The sequence below is a fragment of the Notechis scutatus genome, chromosome 3, assembly GCF_049901735.1.
Source record: "Notechis scutatus isolate UNSWTSFEM ecotype Mainland chromosome 3, rNotScu1.2, whole genome shotgun sequence".
Classification (NCBI taxonomy): domain Eukaryota; kingdom Metazoa; phylum Chordata; class Lepidosauria; order Squamata; family Elapidae; genus Notechis; species Notechis scutatus.
The window spans coordinates 75,366,688-75,381,416 of record NC_142011.1 but is presented as its reverse complement, the minus strand read 5'-3'; the positions used below and the strand labels follow the sequence as shown (position 1 = coordinate 75,381,416).

Genomic DNA, 14,729 nt, shown 5'->3' with positions numbered 1-14,729 from the left:
GTAAAGCAGAGTTTCCCAAGATAGAGTTCATTCCAAGGAGAGAGGTAAAGCGAGACAACACATCCCGCAACTGGATAGGAATCAAAGATAGCCACTCCTAGAATCTCTTGGTATATCCATTAGGGTAAGAAGAGTAAGGGTTCAGTCTGGCAAGATTCTGTTCATTTGATGTGAACAAATAAAGAAATGGACTTTGGCTGGATTGTTTTATGTTCTTGGGCTGGGCCTGATAAATGCTTTATTAGGAAAGAAAGGGAAGGAAGGATTTCTGATGCTCCCTGTCAGCTTCCCACAAGGAAACTCAATGGGGAAGCCATCGGGAAGTTAGAACTTGCTGCTAGTTCCACTGCTTTTTTGTCCATCACCCATATGACATATCCTGTTGGTTTGATAAGAAACTCAATGTTTATACTGAATATTATTTTTAAACCAATTATATATCCATTTAATTTTCTTGCCAACCAACCACTAGTTTACAAAGTAGAAAATCATGGAATACTTTGAAAAACACATAGCTGAAATTTAGATGCATTACACTAGTGTTCCTACAATCAATCAAGGAACTTAACTAGTTTAGAAAATGAAATAGTCTAGCAAAACTTCCCATAAAGGGTGGGAGACACTGTATTATTGCCATAAAGGAAGCCATGCCCAAACTATCTAACGGTTTCATTTAAGAAATTTAAAAGATAATGGAGAAAATAGAGATTTGATGAGGCCATGGCCTTAAAACTGAGTCTTCCAGCAGGCTCTTCTGTGTTTACTCAACCAGATAAGATTACAGTAGAATAATTACACAAGTACTTTTTCCAAACTACTCTAGCAAAATCCCCTATTGGCTCATTGCCTCAGAAAGATACAATAATCCATGGTAGTAACGCTACTGAAAGGACCAAAAGAACCAGTTGGAATCTGTACCTAATCCGGTTCCTGAAATGCACTATTCACCAAACAGCAAAGGGTTTTTTTGTCTTAAAATTTCTGGCCTAAGCCTATACTGGAAAATGTGGATGTTCTGTGCAAAAGGTAGGATGTTTATTGATGTCATATATTTTGCTAATTGGCAATATTAAAAACATCTTCAAAACAAAAGTATAAATGCGATGTACTATAGATAGCATTTTGCATCTACACTTCAACAAAGATTGTGATGCATACACTCTATTTGGCCAAAAACTTTTGCTTACAAAAACTAGGAGTCTGTTATAATAAATAATGTGGACTCCCATATTCAACTTCTTTCCCTTCCCTTCTCTCCCTCCTGTCAGTTGAGAATAGTAAAAAAAATCCTGCACAAAATATGGTTTTGTTGAACAATGCAGCCTGTATACAGATACAGATACACACTTTAATTTCATTCTAGGTATCTTTTTCATAATATGCTATATCAAAACTGGTTCCCATAGCAACATATCCTTCTCCCTGCTTTTCAAATAATAGATCAGAAAAAAAATGAAACCCTGGGTACACTGGCAGTTTTACACATGATTTCATCTTACTATTGCCTTCAAAACCATGTACATATTTTAAAATGAGATTCTCAGTCATTTTTAAAAAAATGAGATTTTCAACTATTTTCCCCCCGACCTAATCAGAAGTGGTCAGAACCTTTGAAGAATGGAACACTGCTTTCCCAGTTTGACAAGTTTCACCTTAGGGACAAATGGAATAGATAGAAGCACTCTGCCGCAGTCCTGGTTCCAAACCATTCAGCCCAAGGGTACCACAGATGCAAGGGAACAATTTGTTGACTTTAAGCATCTTTATAGGCTATCCCAGAAGATACTGTTACATTAATAAGTGACAACTTGGGCCTGAATCTGCTCAAAGTAGTACCACCATATACTGAAAACGTATCACTAATTTTTACATATGGCTATAACTGATGTCAGATTCAGTTCTGGATGCCCCTAGATTATATTGCCAGAGCCATGGAGAAAGAACTAAAATCAGCTGAAACCGAATCTAAAGATCCTGGCAATGAAGGCAATGAAGTGCACGAGGAAAGTCATACAAGTCTTTGCCCATCAACAAACTTGTTAGAATGAAATATGGTTGTCATCTGCTTTCCCCCTCAGCCACCAGAACTTGCTACACACCTGATGCAAAGTTTTAAACACATCCAGGAGTCCTATTCTTATGGCAAAATTGCCATATCCCTTCCTGAAAGAATATATAATTGGCCACTATGAAGCAACTATCCATTATTTATAGAAAAAGGAATCAGTTTGAAGCTTTTATCTATGCAGCAATCTAATCCAATTGAGCAGATCTAGTGCCTTCCTCCATGCCCTCAACCATTATGGGGTTCTAATGATTGAAGAGGGGCAAAGTTGCTTCGTTTGTTTAGTAGTAGAAGGAATGAGTATGGAAGATCATATCCAGGTTTATGTGATAGTGCATTTATTATAGTTTGTTCGGTGATATGTATGATATAAAGACTGAAACAGGAGAAAAAATGGTTCTAGTCGATCTAACCAGATGTGATGGATTGTGTTTTTACAAGTATTCCAAATTCTGCATACTTCCACTAGTAGATTTCTCTCTCTCTGACAAATGGCTCCTTTGTTGGAACTCCACTTTTATTGCAGTTTTTTTTTTGGGGGGGGGGAGGGGGGGGGAAATGCAAGAAGCACAAGGGTGGATGTACCAACCTATTCCAGATTGACAAATACAATCAAGGTAATCTCCATACTACACCCTGGTCTGAAACCAACTGAAATAGGTCTGGATAATCCAAGGGATTTTAAGTTACAAGGTAGTCAATATTGGTTGGATATCAGAAGAAAATTCCTAATAATGGAATGTGGAATGGAGTACTGTAATCTTTTTTTGCAAAAGTTATTTAAAGACAGGCAGAATTACCATATTTCAGAGATGCTGCAACATAGAATTTCTAAAACAGGTATATATATCTACATTACCTTCCAACATACTATGATTCTAAAAAAATATTTGTCTTATTCTTGGAAGTTTCTTAGAAGGCAATACTTGGGCAGGCATTCTCTATGAAGTAAAAGATTGGAGTTTCACAAAACAGATGGCTTGTAACTAAAAATAATTAACCAACACAGCACTTTTTGCATAATTTTCCTTTGTAGAGTTTGCATTAATGTCACATTGCTTTTCTTGAATTCACTTGGAAGCTTTGCTGAGTTCAGTAAATTCAAGTAAATATATATAGTTTCAAGTTTTTGGCTCAGTAAATATAACTCAAACATCAATATGAAATAACATGAATTTTTAATAGCCAAGAAGTAGACTATAAGTATATATAAAGCTTGGAAGGAAAGTATTTACTTTAGAATTATGTGCACTTTTTAATATTTTTATTCACTGTTCATGCAAGAAGATGAAAGTACAGAATCCTCCATGCTACATCTGATCATTTTGAGGCTGTGAAAAGTTAATGTTGGGTTTTCTTTTTTATAGGCCGAGACTGTAATCTTCTCCAACAGGATTTTTTCAGGTGTGCTGGAATACAACACAAAACTTTGCTCATGCTGGCTATGACTATTAAGCATTGTACTACAATATATCTACATTGCAACAACTGCTATCCCCTCCCCCCCAAATAAAACTATTTAAGCAGTTATACAACACAATATTGATTTTTATATAAATTATTAAAATGCTATACTCAAGCAAAGAAGTATATGATGTATGACATCATGATTTCCACTTTCCACTGTGCAGGAAAGAGGGATTGGAAAATCATTTTTTAGTTTAGGCAAAAAGCTTGTCTCTAAAACACTCTTAATATAGGTCTTGTGCAAAAAAGGATCTTCTAAAATTCAAGTACATAACTACATTTGTCAAAAATATGAAATTCCAAATTTGAAATATTTATATATAGATGTTGTTTTTATGCCTTCCATACTTTCCAGACTCATTCTGTGAGGAAGATGGGAAGTTTCTAAATGTGATAAATATCAGAAATGATTTATTTCATGAATCCAGAAAAGACTATGGGACAATTACCCAATTCAAAAGGTATTATGTATTCAAACTTGCCATACTATACTTGGAATCAAAAGCAGTTCAATACTGTATTCACGGTTTCTTTTTTAAGTGTATATTCTTGTATTCCAATATTATCTTGCAGAGATAAATATTCATGATTACATGAATAAATATTCAAAAGGTTTTGGGATGCCCGCAGTTTGCCAACTGGTGATCATACCAGCTTATTCTGCCCAAGTATTTTCTGCAAGTCAAATCATATCTATTTAGGATGGGTATTCCTTAATTTACCTACATTTGTTTTATTTTTCAAGAGTCCCTTCAATGTTACAATAAAAAACAAAACTTAAATTGTTATTTTGATATTTATATTAAACGCTACACCGAAAGAAGAGCCACAATAACATATATACAGGTAGTCCTCAACTTATGACAATGGAGGCCAAAATTTCTGCCCCATTTTAAGACATTGCTTGTCACAGTTGTTAAGTGAATCACTTAAGTTAGCAACCAGGTTGTTACGTGAATCCGGCTTTCCCATTTTTGCTTGTCAGGTCACAAAAGGTGATCGCATGATCCCGGCACCCCAGCAACCCTCATAAATTTGAACCAGTTGCCAAGCGGCTGAATTTTGATCACATACCGTGGGGGGGTTGGGGGGGGGGTTGTGTGCTGCAAAGAACGCAACTGTGTAAAACGGTCATTAAGTCACTTTACTCAGCACCGTTGTAACTTCGAACGGTCACTAAGTGAATTCTTGTAAGTCGAGGACTACCTGTATTGGCTACCTGGGTTCCCCGATCTGAAGCCATCCAGGCCCATAATTCCCAGCCAGGCTAGAAAAGGCTTTTAAGGCCGGCTGGTTTACAGCAGTATATAAATCTGAAAAGGGGGAGTCACTTAGCGAGAACTCGCCGGCAGAAACCCGGACTTCGGCTCCTCCATTCCCCACCAGGGCAAGGGACCGGACCTGCAGCGCTCTCCAGGCCGGTTGGTTCTCGCGCGGCTGTTCTCCGAGGAGAGAAGCGGAGCAGGGAAACCGGAGAGAAGACCCCGCCGCCTCTCCGCGGCTCCTCAAATTCTCCGTCCTCTTCAGGGCGGCCCCGTCACTTTCCTCAGTCAACCAGCAGGCGGAGCTGCAGGGAGTGCCCCCCCACCCTTCCGCGGGCTGCGCAGGGAATATGGGGAGGGAAGGAAGCGGAAGAGGAGCTGCCGCTGCCGCCGCCGCCGCTGAGGGGAGCTCAGCGGGTGCTGTAGTTGTTCGGGGGGGCGGGAAAACGCTGACGTGTGGCGCGGACGGCTGGCTCTGAGAACCGAGAGAAAAAAAGGTCCGTTACGACACCGACGGAATCTCCTTTTGATCTCACAGTAACCAGGTCAGCCCCCCCTCCCCCTTAGGGGCCGCGGGGAGGGGGGGCAAAAAGACCCGGATGGGGTCTCATTACAGGACGGGCAAGGGGGGGCGCTGAAGAACAGGCGGCGGGAGGATTATATTCCAGTGCGATCTGCGCGTGCGGAAAAGGAGGGGGGAGGAGGAGGGGGGGGAAGCCGCGACTCGCGCGCCTGTTCGAATCCGAAAGGAAAGGAGGGGGCATCTGCGCGTGACGTCAGGTAAGGTACTCTCCTTTCCCTCCCCTCCCCTCGACCCGGACCACTCCTCCGTGCACGGACGAGCACGTTACGGGGGCCGCTTGTTGTATCCGGGAGTCGACGGACACGTGCGCGCCGCCTCTGCCATGTTAATGCTCAAAAGGAGGCTGGGCGGGTGGAGATGGGAGTTCTCGCGAGGTCAGCCCTCGTTCCCGTGGGAGCTGACCGGAGGCAGGATGGCGGCGCTGCGCTGGGCGTCATGGGTAATAATGGTAACGGGCAACCGGGAGGTGGGGGGGGGGAAGGGAGGGAGGGCTAGGGGCGGTGCGGTATGTGTGTGTGCGTTACTTGAGCGTCTGCGTGTGGGGCGGGGCTGAACACTGCGGGGAGTTTGACCTGGCAAAGAGTTTTGCGCGTCTTCGTTGGGCTTTTCCCCTCCCCCCCCGCACCGCGCGGCGCCCCGCCGCTTTGCGGCGCCTCGTCCCCACATGGTGGCTGTGGCGCCCCCTGTCGGCCGTCTAGCCTTTGGACCCTGAGTTTCGCCAAAATTCGTACCTCAGGTCTCGAGCTGTTTAGTAACCACTTGTGAAGCTCTGCCCCCCCCACCAAGTAACAGGGATGCAAAATTGTCAGGACCATGGCTGTTCCTCTCGCTGCTACTTCTGAAGTGCCTGTGGCATTCCGTAGCTGCTGCATTGATTGATTGATAGGTGTGGATGACTTAATGTGGGATTGGGGAGATGACCTCGATACAACAAAGCACCACTAATGCTTCCTCTGTCAGAGCCGGGGCTTGCAGTCCTAATGACTTTTGTCAAGCATACTAAAGAGTTTATTCTGCAGTATTGTGCTTTTTTAAAATAAAACCCAACTGTATCAAAACAAGACAATTTTTTAATTGGAGGCAATATAAATTCAATAAATAACTAAATAAAAGAAGCCAAGGCAAGCATGTTAATAAATCGATTTTACAAATCAATACAGGTAGTCCTCAGTTCAAAGTTACAACTGTACTGGAAAAAAAAAAAAGATGACTGTTGACCGTTTTTTTCACAGTTGCAACCTTTGCAGCCCATGCTTGGCAACTGGTTCATATTTATAACTGTTGTGTCCCAAGATATGCGATCCCCTTCTGTGACCTGACAAGCAGAGTCAATGGGAAAGCCAGATCGCTTAACAACCGGGTTACTAATTTAACAACTGCAGTGATTCACTTAACAAACTGTGGTAAGAAAGGTGGTAAAATGGGGCAAAACTGACTGAACAGTCTCACTTAACAACATAGATTGTGGGCTCCATTGTGGTCATAAGTTGAGAACTACCTGTATTGTGTGAAGGCACATTTTGTGCTGCTTGCTGTTAGTCTTGCGTGAAGATGTCTTAATAGATTTTATGATGTAGCATAAAACCCGCTTGCTTAGTAGTCTTGTTGACTGCATCTAATGAAGCAACTTTTTTTGCAAATCACATATAACAAAACTACCTTGCAGAGACACCTAGTTTTACTTGGATGTCCAAACCAAACGTTTTTATTGTTCAGTTGGAACTTCTAGATTTTGGTTTTGAGGGGTGGGTGGGTTTGTTGTTAAAAGTAAAACTCACTTGATTGGCTTTTTTTAAACTTTGGATTTTATAAGTACATATTAAAATATTTTTTGTATATATGGCAAGTATGTAAAGGGAGGTTAAGGCTTGTAATAGGCATCATGCAAAGTTACTGTGTGGGTGCAATTACAAATGATTTCTTAGAAATCCCATGGAATTGAACAGGGAGGGTGAGATTAAAATGTAATATGGTAAGTATCTTCTTTCTGCTAAAGTGAATTTTCCTTCTGATCAAGTTGGATTCTTGGTACCTACATGAAAATATCTATGATGTTTTCTTGGCAACAGTCTCTTTTCCTGTTCTGCATTTCCATAGGAAAAATCAAGCCAAATGTCACCAGTATATATTCATGTACTGTAATAAAAGCTTCAGGGTTCTTTTTAAAAAAAAATCCATTTAATTATTGGATTGACTGTCAAACTGCTTCTCCTTTCATACTAAGAACACATTTCCATTGTGCAACTTGTACACAAAAATGTGGATTGATCTCTTTTATGAAGACTTGTGTTATGCAGAAATACTGCTGGAGAACATAAATGTATTTTATTTCTTGTGCTTTATCTTGAAGTAAATAGTGTTTTAATGAAATATTATTTAAACATATTTCAAACCACATTAATGTGTCTGTAGCATTTTCTAAATTTATTGAATATTGCTCCAAAGCTTGAGATTAGGATGCTTGTGGAGCCCTTGTTGAGATTTTAAAATTATTTTGTCCAGGCAGTTGTTTTTCATTATGTTGTTTTTTTAATTGGGTTTCAATTATATCTTTGATATTTTGTAAACTGCTCAGAGTCCTTTTGCAATTGGGTGGCCTTAACAAGTTAGATAAATGAATAAAATAAAATGTTATTCTGATAGAGCACAATTAATGCTTTGTCTTCAGTAGTTACATGATGGTTCAACAAGTTCTAGAATAGCGATGCTGCTGTTTCCCACTCCAGCTTAATTGTACAGTTGTGTGTGTGTGTGTGTACACACACACACACATCCATACACATACTGAAAACTAAGTCACACTGAAATTAATGGGATTGATTCCCAAATAGATATGCTCTGAGTGGATTTAATCAATATATGCTTACCAGAGTCTTAATATCAACAGTCAGGAAAATCAATATTATAATATTTCAAATGTCACATGGGAGCTTTGGATATTTCCTTTAACTTTCTTTACTGATTGCAGTATGGTAAGTAATGAATGCATGTGTGCTTCATTTTATAAAATACCAACACAAAATTTCCCTTCTTATACTCTAGTCTAAGAGAGTGGTGTTTTGGTAAATGCATGATTTTTATCTCTTAGGAAAGTGAACATGTACAAGGGGTCATAAGAGAAGTCCTTTTTATCATGAAAGATGAATTTTAATATTGCTGAATGAGTGTTCGGATTTAATTCCCTTACTAGGTATTATGAGTAGGCAGTATACAAGTTGTCCATACAATAAATAAAGGTTATTATGAATTAACAATGTTGAGCTGAGTCCAACTTTATGCAAGCAAAAGTCAGTTTGGGTAACAGAGCTTTGTTCTTTTTTAGAATTAGAAGAACTTTATTGTCATTGTACAACGAACTGGATGCACCCCAGCAACTGTTCGCAATACAATAAAACCAAAGCACTTAAAAATCAAGGTAATAGAGTACCCACCTCTCCATTTGCAATTTGAGAGTACAATATCTACAAATATACACAAAATATACATCCTCTTAGAGCTTCTGTCATATCTTCCACATCCAGAAATTTAGAACAGATTGGAAGGATATAAGCTTGGAAGAGTTTCATTTAAAAAAATTCATTTAATTCTGCCTGCTTGTTTTAATTTATGTATATTTAACTGAACTGAACTGATAATTGAGCAGGTGTGGAGAAACTTGATTTATTTGATCAGTAATTGCATAATTCATTCTCTATTTATTTGGGGGATAAATAATTGTATTTTGTACTTGCTACCACCATCCAAAAATGATAATACCAACCTAAAAATCCCAAGGTTATCTCTTTTCTATCTGGCAACATAGAAACAGACACAAAACTGGATAGAATACTTCTACATTCTGACTCATTTTTCAGAAGTGAAGTTTATATAAATTTCATCTGTCAAATTTAAAAGGCCATCAAATTGTATAAAGGCTCTTGACAGCTATACAACATTAATTAATTATGAATATTTATTTAAAAACATACATAACCACTCAACACTAAATCTTGATGCTATGCAGTAAATAAGTACAATTGAAAACTAAAATTCCAGAAGAAAAAAACAATTACTAAAAAATAAATACCCACTATCACAGCCTGGAGGAAGAGCCAAGTTTTCAAGATTTTTTTTAACGTGGTCAGGGTGGGGCCAGTTGTAGTTTATGTAACAGTTGCATTGTATTATCGGATAGTGTTGGAAATGTATTTATTTGATTTGATTTTGGTGCCACCCATTTCCAAATGAATCTTTATCTTTAAAGGTACATCAACAAAATGTCTTCTCTATACAACAGTATTACTGAACTGTAGAATGATTGTCACAAAAGATGTCAATATTTCCATTCTTTTTATATATACACCAGTTATTGCTCTTCTGTCTTCTCTCCCTCACTCTTCAAACTGACTCAACATTCTACCTCTGTCTTACAAGAATTGCCCAGCTGTAATAATAGTCTACCATTTCATCGCATATTTATAATGAAAGCTTACCTCTGCTATCCTTGTAGGGTAAAAGTTTTAAGAAAAATGGAATTTTCCCCATAACAAAATAAATACATTCTTTTTATATATCCTGTCTTGGTAAACAATCAGCTATCACAATTTTATCTCCTGCCAGTTATTCGTATATATAGCTGTTGCTTTTTTTTTTTTTGCTTCTAGTTTTACACAACCATATTTCCATTGAGGAAAGCATCGTATCACCATTAATAGCTGTTTCTCGTTTAGATTTCCTAATTTTCTTGCCTCCCTGTTGAAATTTTCCCCATTTTCATTTTTCCAAGTGAAATACCTGAAATGGTGTTAGTTGTTGTCCATTATGGAATTGTAAAAAATACTTTTTCAGTCTTGTGAAAAAATAGGAAAAATGATATTTTACTAGAGTAGGCTTTAGGATTTATTCATCCAATCTTGTAGTTTTCAAATCTCCTTTAAATTATGTGGTGTTTTTTTTCTTATTTCAATGTCCTTTTCATCATCATCTTATCTTACCAATTTGACCTTTTTCTTCCGTGTATACTTAATGTGATTGCTTGATATTATCTGGAGAAACAATTTATTTTAGTATTAAATGTAATGCTTCTCCTTAAAGCCAAGGAATCTTTCAATTTTTTTTCTCCTTCAAAGTCATATGCTCCATTTTATACTACTTTCTGTATTCTCAATAACTAATGTACTTCACTGTTCTGTCTTTTTCCCTGGCATTTCCCTTTTTTAACAGCAGTCATTTAGTTTCTTCTGCTGTCTCACCTGAAGCTTTTATTACTGCTTCTGTTTTCTGTTGTACAGATAATCCTTGACTTAAAACCGTGACAGACCCAATTTTACAACCTCTTTTTGTTGTGGTCATTAAGCTAATTACCATCCTTGTTAAATGAATCTGTGGTTGTTAAGTGAACCCATTATTTACCCTGGGGCATTTTTTGCCAAAACCTAGAAGTGAATGCTAGTTTTTGGCAAAAATGCCATAAATCATAGTCATGTGACCACAGGAGAGTATAAATGGGCATAAATATTGGGGGTGTGCACGTCTGGAACTTTGGAACCTGATCTTAAGTACCTTTTTGGAAGAAGACAATATAACTTTGAACCAGTCAGGTCTACCCGTTTCTGCATGCTTTTTACCAAGCAAATCGATATATATATATTTTCTTCCTATTCCATATTTTTTATTTTGTTTTTTCTTCTTCAGCCATTTGTTCTAAAATGTCTCTTCTACTTTCCTATAACCTGCTTTTTAAAACTTTGTTTCTCATATACAGCCTTAGCTTTCTGCCTTAGCTGCTTCTATTGTCATTTGTTTTTCTACAGTTGTCATATGTCCAAAACATATTTTCCATTCTTTGTGAACATCAGACACAATTGTTTTCCAAATCTATTCATCGTTGGCTTTATTTCCTGTTCTACAAAACATGGGTATAAAAATCCACAATGTATTTTAATGTAGTAAATTATACAACTTCAGTACCACTATATCAGAATTATGGTAGATGTAGAAAGTCTACAGTTTATATGTTGTATTAACGGCGGAATGCCTGGCTTTTGAGATGTAAAAAAAAATCAGACCAAGATTTCAGATTTTTTTTCCCATCTTTAATATAGCATATAAGCTGTTCTATTCAACAACAAAAAAACAAATTGAAATCTTTTTTGGGGAAGGGCAAATAATTTAAAAAAACTTAAAATAACATGGTTGCATAAAGTTGCACACCGTTAAACTAATACTTTATAGAAATACCTTTTGATTTTATTGACAGGATTCAGTCTTTTGGAGTAGGAGCCTATCAACAAGGCACATCTTGCTTTGAGAATCGTTGCCCGTTCTTCCTCGCAAAAGTACCCCAAATCTGTCAGATAGACAGATAACCCTCTTCAGATCATCACACAGATTTTCATTCCTGGGCTGTGGGCTTTGGCTGGGCCATTCCAAAACTTTGATCTTCTGGTAAAGCCATTCTTTTCTTGATTTGGAAGTATGCTCTCGGTCATTGTCATCTTGAAAGAAGAAATTCCTCTTCATTTTTATCATTTTAGTAGGGGCCTGAAGGTTTTGTACCAAAATCGATATTTGGAACTGTTCATAATTCTGTCCACCTTAACTAAAGCCCCAGTTACAGCTGAAGAAAAGCAGCCTCAAAGCATATTGCTGCAGCACCCTACTTCACTGTAGGTATGGTGTATTTTTGGTGATGTGCGGTGTTGTTTCTATGCCAAACATACTTTTTGGAATTACCAGACATGATATTCTTCTGATTAAAATCGGAATTCTGATTTTTTGGGGAATCGCCCCCCCCACCCTTCCCCCCCTTCTTCTCCTCCTTCCCCTCCCCTCGGAGGCCCCCTGAGTCAGGAGTTGCTACCGCCGGCGCGGTTCCAGTCCCGCGTTGCCTCTGGAAGGGAAAGGCAAAAAGGAAGAGCTGCGGCGGCGCTTTGCAACGGCAGCGGCGGCACCGGAGCAGGCCAGCTGTCTCTCCGTCTGACGGCCTCGGCCGAATCTCTGCCTCCCAGCGTGCTTGGTCCTCCGCCCGCAGGCTTCCCTGGCCCCATGCCAAGCAGGTTTTCCGCCCCAGCCCAGCAGGGCCATCGCTGCCTTCCCCTCGCCTGGCCGGCCGGGCTCCTTGAGCAACCCGGCTGCCTCGTGCCAAGAAGCGCGCTGCCAGGCAGGGGCCATGCGGCGCAGGGCAACACGCCACAGCCCGGCCCTGGTGAGGGAAAGTAGCGGGCGCTCCCCGGGCGGCGTCCTCGGCCCCGCCACCAGGGAAGCGGCTGCCCAGCTCCAAAGCTGATCCACACTTGACCGGCTGGAAAGGAAGGGTGTGTAGCGTTGGTGTTGTGTGTGCAATTTCTTGGCGCGCGGCGCGGGGTCTCTTTTGGCCGGCCCTGATTTTTTTTTCAGAGGGGAATATCATGCCTGAATTATGGCCAACAATGGAAATAAGTTCCAGCTTGGTGTCATCAAACCATAACATACTCTCCCACATGCTTTTGTCAGACTTGATCTACCGGGTAGCTTTTTGTAAATGTAGCTGGATTTGAATGTTTTTCTTTGTAACAAAAGGCCACCCTACCCCACAGCCTAGAAGTATGAGATTATTGTCACATGTAATACACAACCAGTACTTGCCAGAAATTCCCACAGGTCCTTTGATGTGGCTGTAGGCCTCTTGGCAGCCTCTCACCAGACTTCTTGTTTCTTATCAATTTGGGAGGGACAACCAGTTCTTAGTAATGTCACTGTTGTCTCATATTTTCTAATCTTGAAGATGATGACTGTTTTCACTGTGTTCCATGGCATATCCAGTGCCTTTGAAATTTTTTTGTACCCTTCTCTAATGGATACCTTCCAAGAATGAGATACCTTGGATGCTTTTTAAGCTGTTGGCAGACCATGACTTCTGTTGTAAGAGGCACCTAAGTAAATGTCAGAAAAATCCTACTACAACAACTGAACTCTATATGGATCAGAGTCACTTGGCAGATGTGTAATGACTACTATTTAACATCAGTTGGAATGTGATTGGTTAATTCTGAACAAAGCCATATCTCTACCTATAAATTGATATGAACGCTTATGCAGCCATGTTGTTCTAGGTTTTTATTATTTTTTTCTCCCTAAAATATTTCAGATTGTTTTTCAATTGAATTGTTTAGCTTATAAGTTACATTAAAAGTGAAAACATTCTCAAGTGATTTATCTTACCGTGTTTCTCACAAAATAAGGCCGGGACTTTTTTTTTGTGTGTGTGTGTTTTTTTTTTGAGCCCCGAAAAAACGGCTAGGACGTCTTTTCGGGGGTGCATTAATTTCTTCCCCGCGCACCAGCGCCATCTCCAACAACAGCGTCTGAGTCGCTCCCGCTTTCCCCCCGTCCCCATAACAACAGGAAAAAAAAGATTTTGAGGTACCTGGGAACGTGCGCGCTGCATTTTGGTTTAATCCCGAGCGGCTGGGTGGGCGTAAGAAGAGCCGAGTGAGCGTCTCTGCTGCTGCTACCCTTGGTGCTCCAGCCTCGGGCTCTGCAAGTTTGCAAAAGTCCTGGTGCGCAGCCCGTTCCTGCATTCCAAGCGCCCAGACCGAGCTGTAACTGTTCCTCTCTTGCCAGTGCCATCTCCAACAACAGCGGCAGCAGCGGAACCATGGAAGCGTTTCAGCTGCTTCTCGGGTGGGGGAGCTGCCTCCGTAACTTCCACGGTTCCCGCTGCTGCTGCTGCTGCTGTTATTGGAGACAGCGCTGGCGAGAGAGGGACAGCTGCAGCTCGGCCGGGGTGCTTGGAATGCAGGAACGGGCTGCGCACTGAGACTTTTGCAAACTTGCAGAGCCCGAGGCTGGAGCACCAAGGGTAGCAGCAGCAGAGACGCTCGCTCGGCTCTTCTCACGCCCACCCAGCCGCTCGGGATTAAACCAAAACGCAGCGCGCTCCCAGGTACCTCAAAATGTTTTTTTTTCCCTGTTGTTACGGGGATGGGGGAAAAGCGGGAGCGACTCAGATGCTGTTGTTGGAGACGGCGCTAACGAGAGAGGCGCCAGCACTGGTGGGAACTGTGGAAGCTACGGAGGCCTGAGAAGTGGCTGAAACGCTGCCGGACATCCACGCTGACACCGCCCACCTGCTGACCCGGGTAAGGGAGCCCTCCGTGGTCCACCATGGTGTTAGGAGCGGCTGATGGTGAAGTGTAGCTGCCCGCGGGGCACTCCTAATGGCAAGTTCCTCCCCCGCCTTCCCCCCCCCCAATTTCACATGTTTTAAACTAGGCCTAAATTTGGGGGGAGGGGCTTAATTTCATTTTATGCCTAGAAAACATGCTGGGTCTTCCTATTGGGGGGGGCGTATTGTTGGAGAAACACGGTAGTCTGATTTCTTTTATATCTC

General features: G+C 40.7%; 1 protein-coding gene across 3 annotated transcripts in view; it reads left to right on the top strand.

The window, feature by feature from the left end:
- Positions 1-5,227: 5,227 nt before the first annotated feature.
- ZZZ3 (zinc finger ZZ-type containing 3) overlaps positions 5,228-14,729 on the top strand; it is a 52,586-nt gene continuing 43,084 nt past the window's right edge. For 2 of the 3 annotated variants that reach the window (XM_026679323.2, XM_026679321.2), the window contains exon 1: positions 5,228-5,339. The gene's annotated coding sequence lies outside the window, so the exon portion shown is untranslated. Of the gene's footprint in view, positions 5,340-5,761; positions 5,817-14,729 lie in introns of those variants that run through there. The other variant, XM_026679322.2, reaches the window with a different exon arrangement.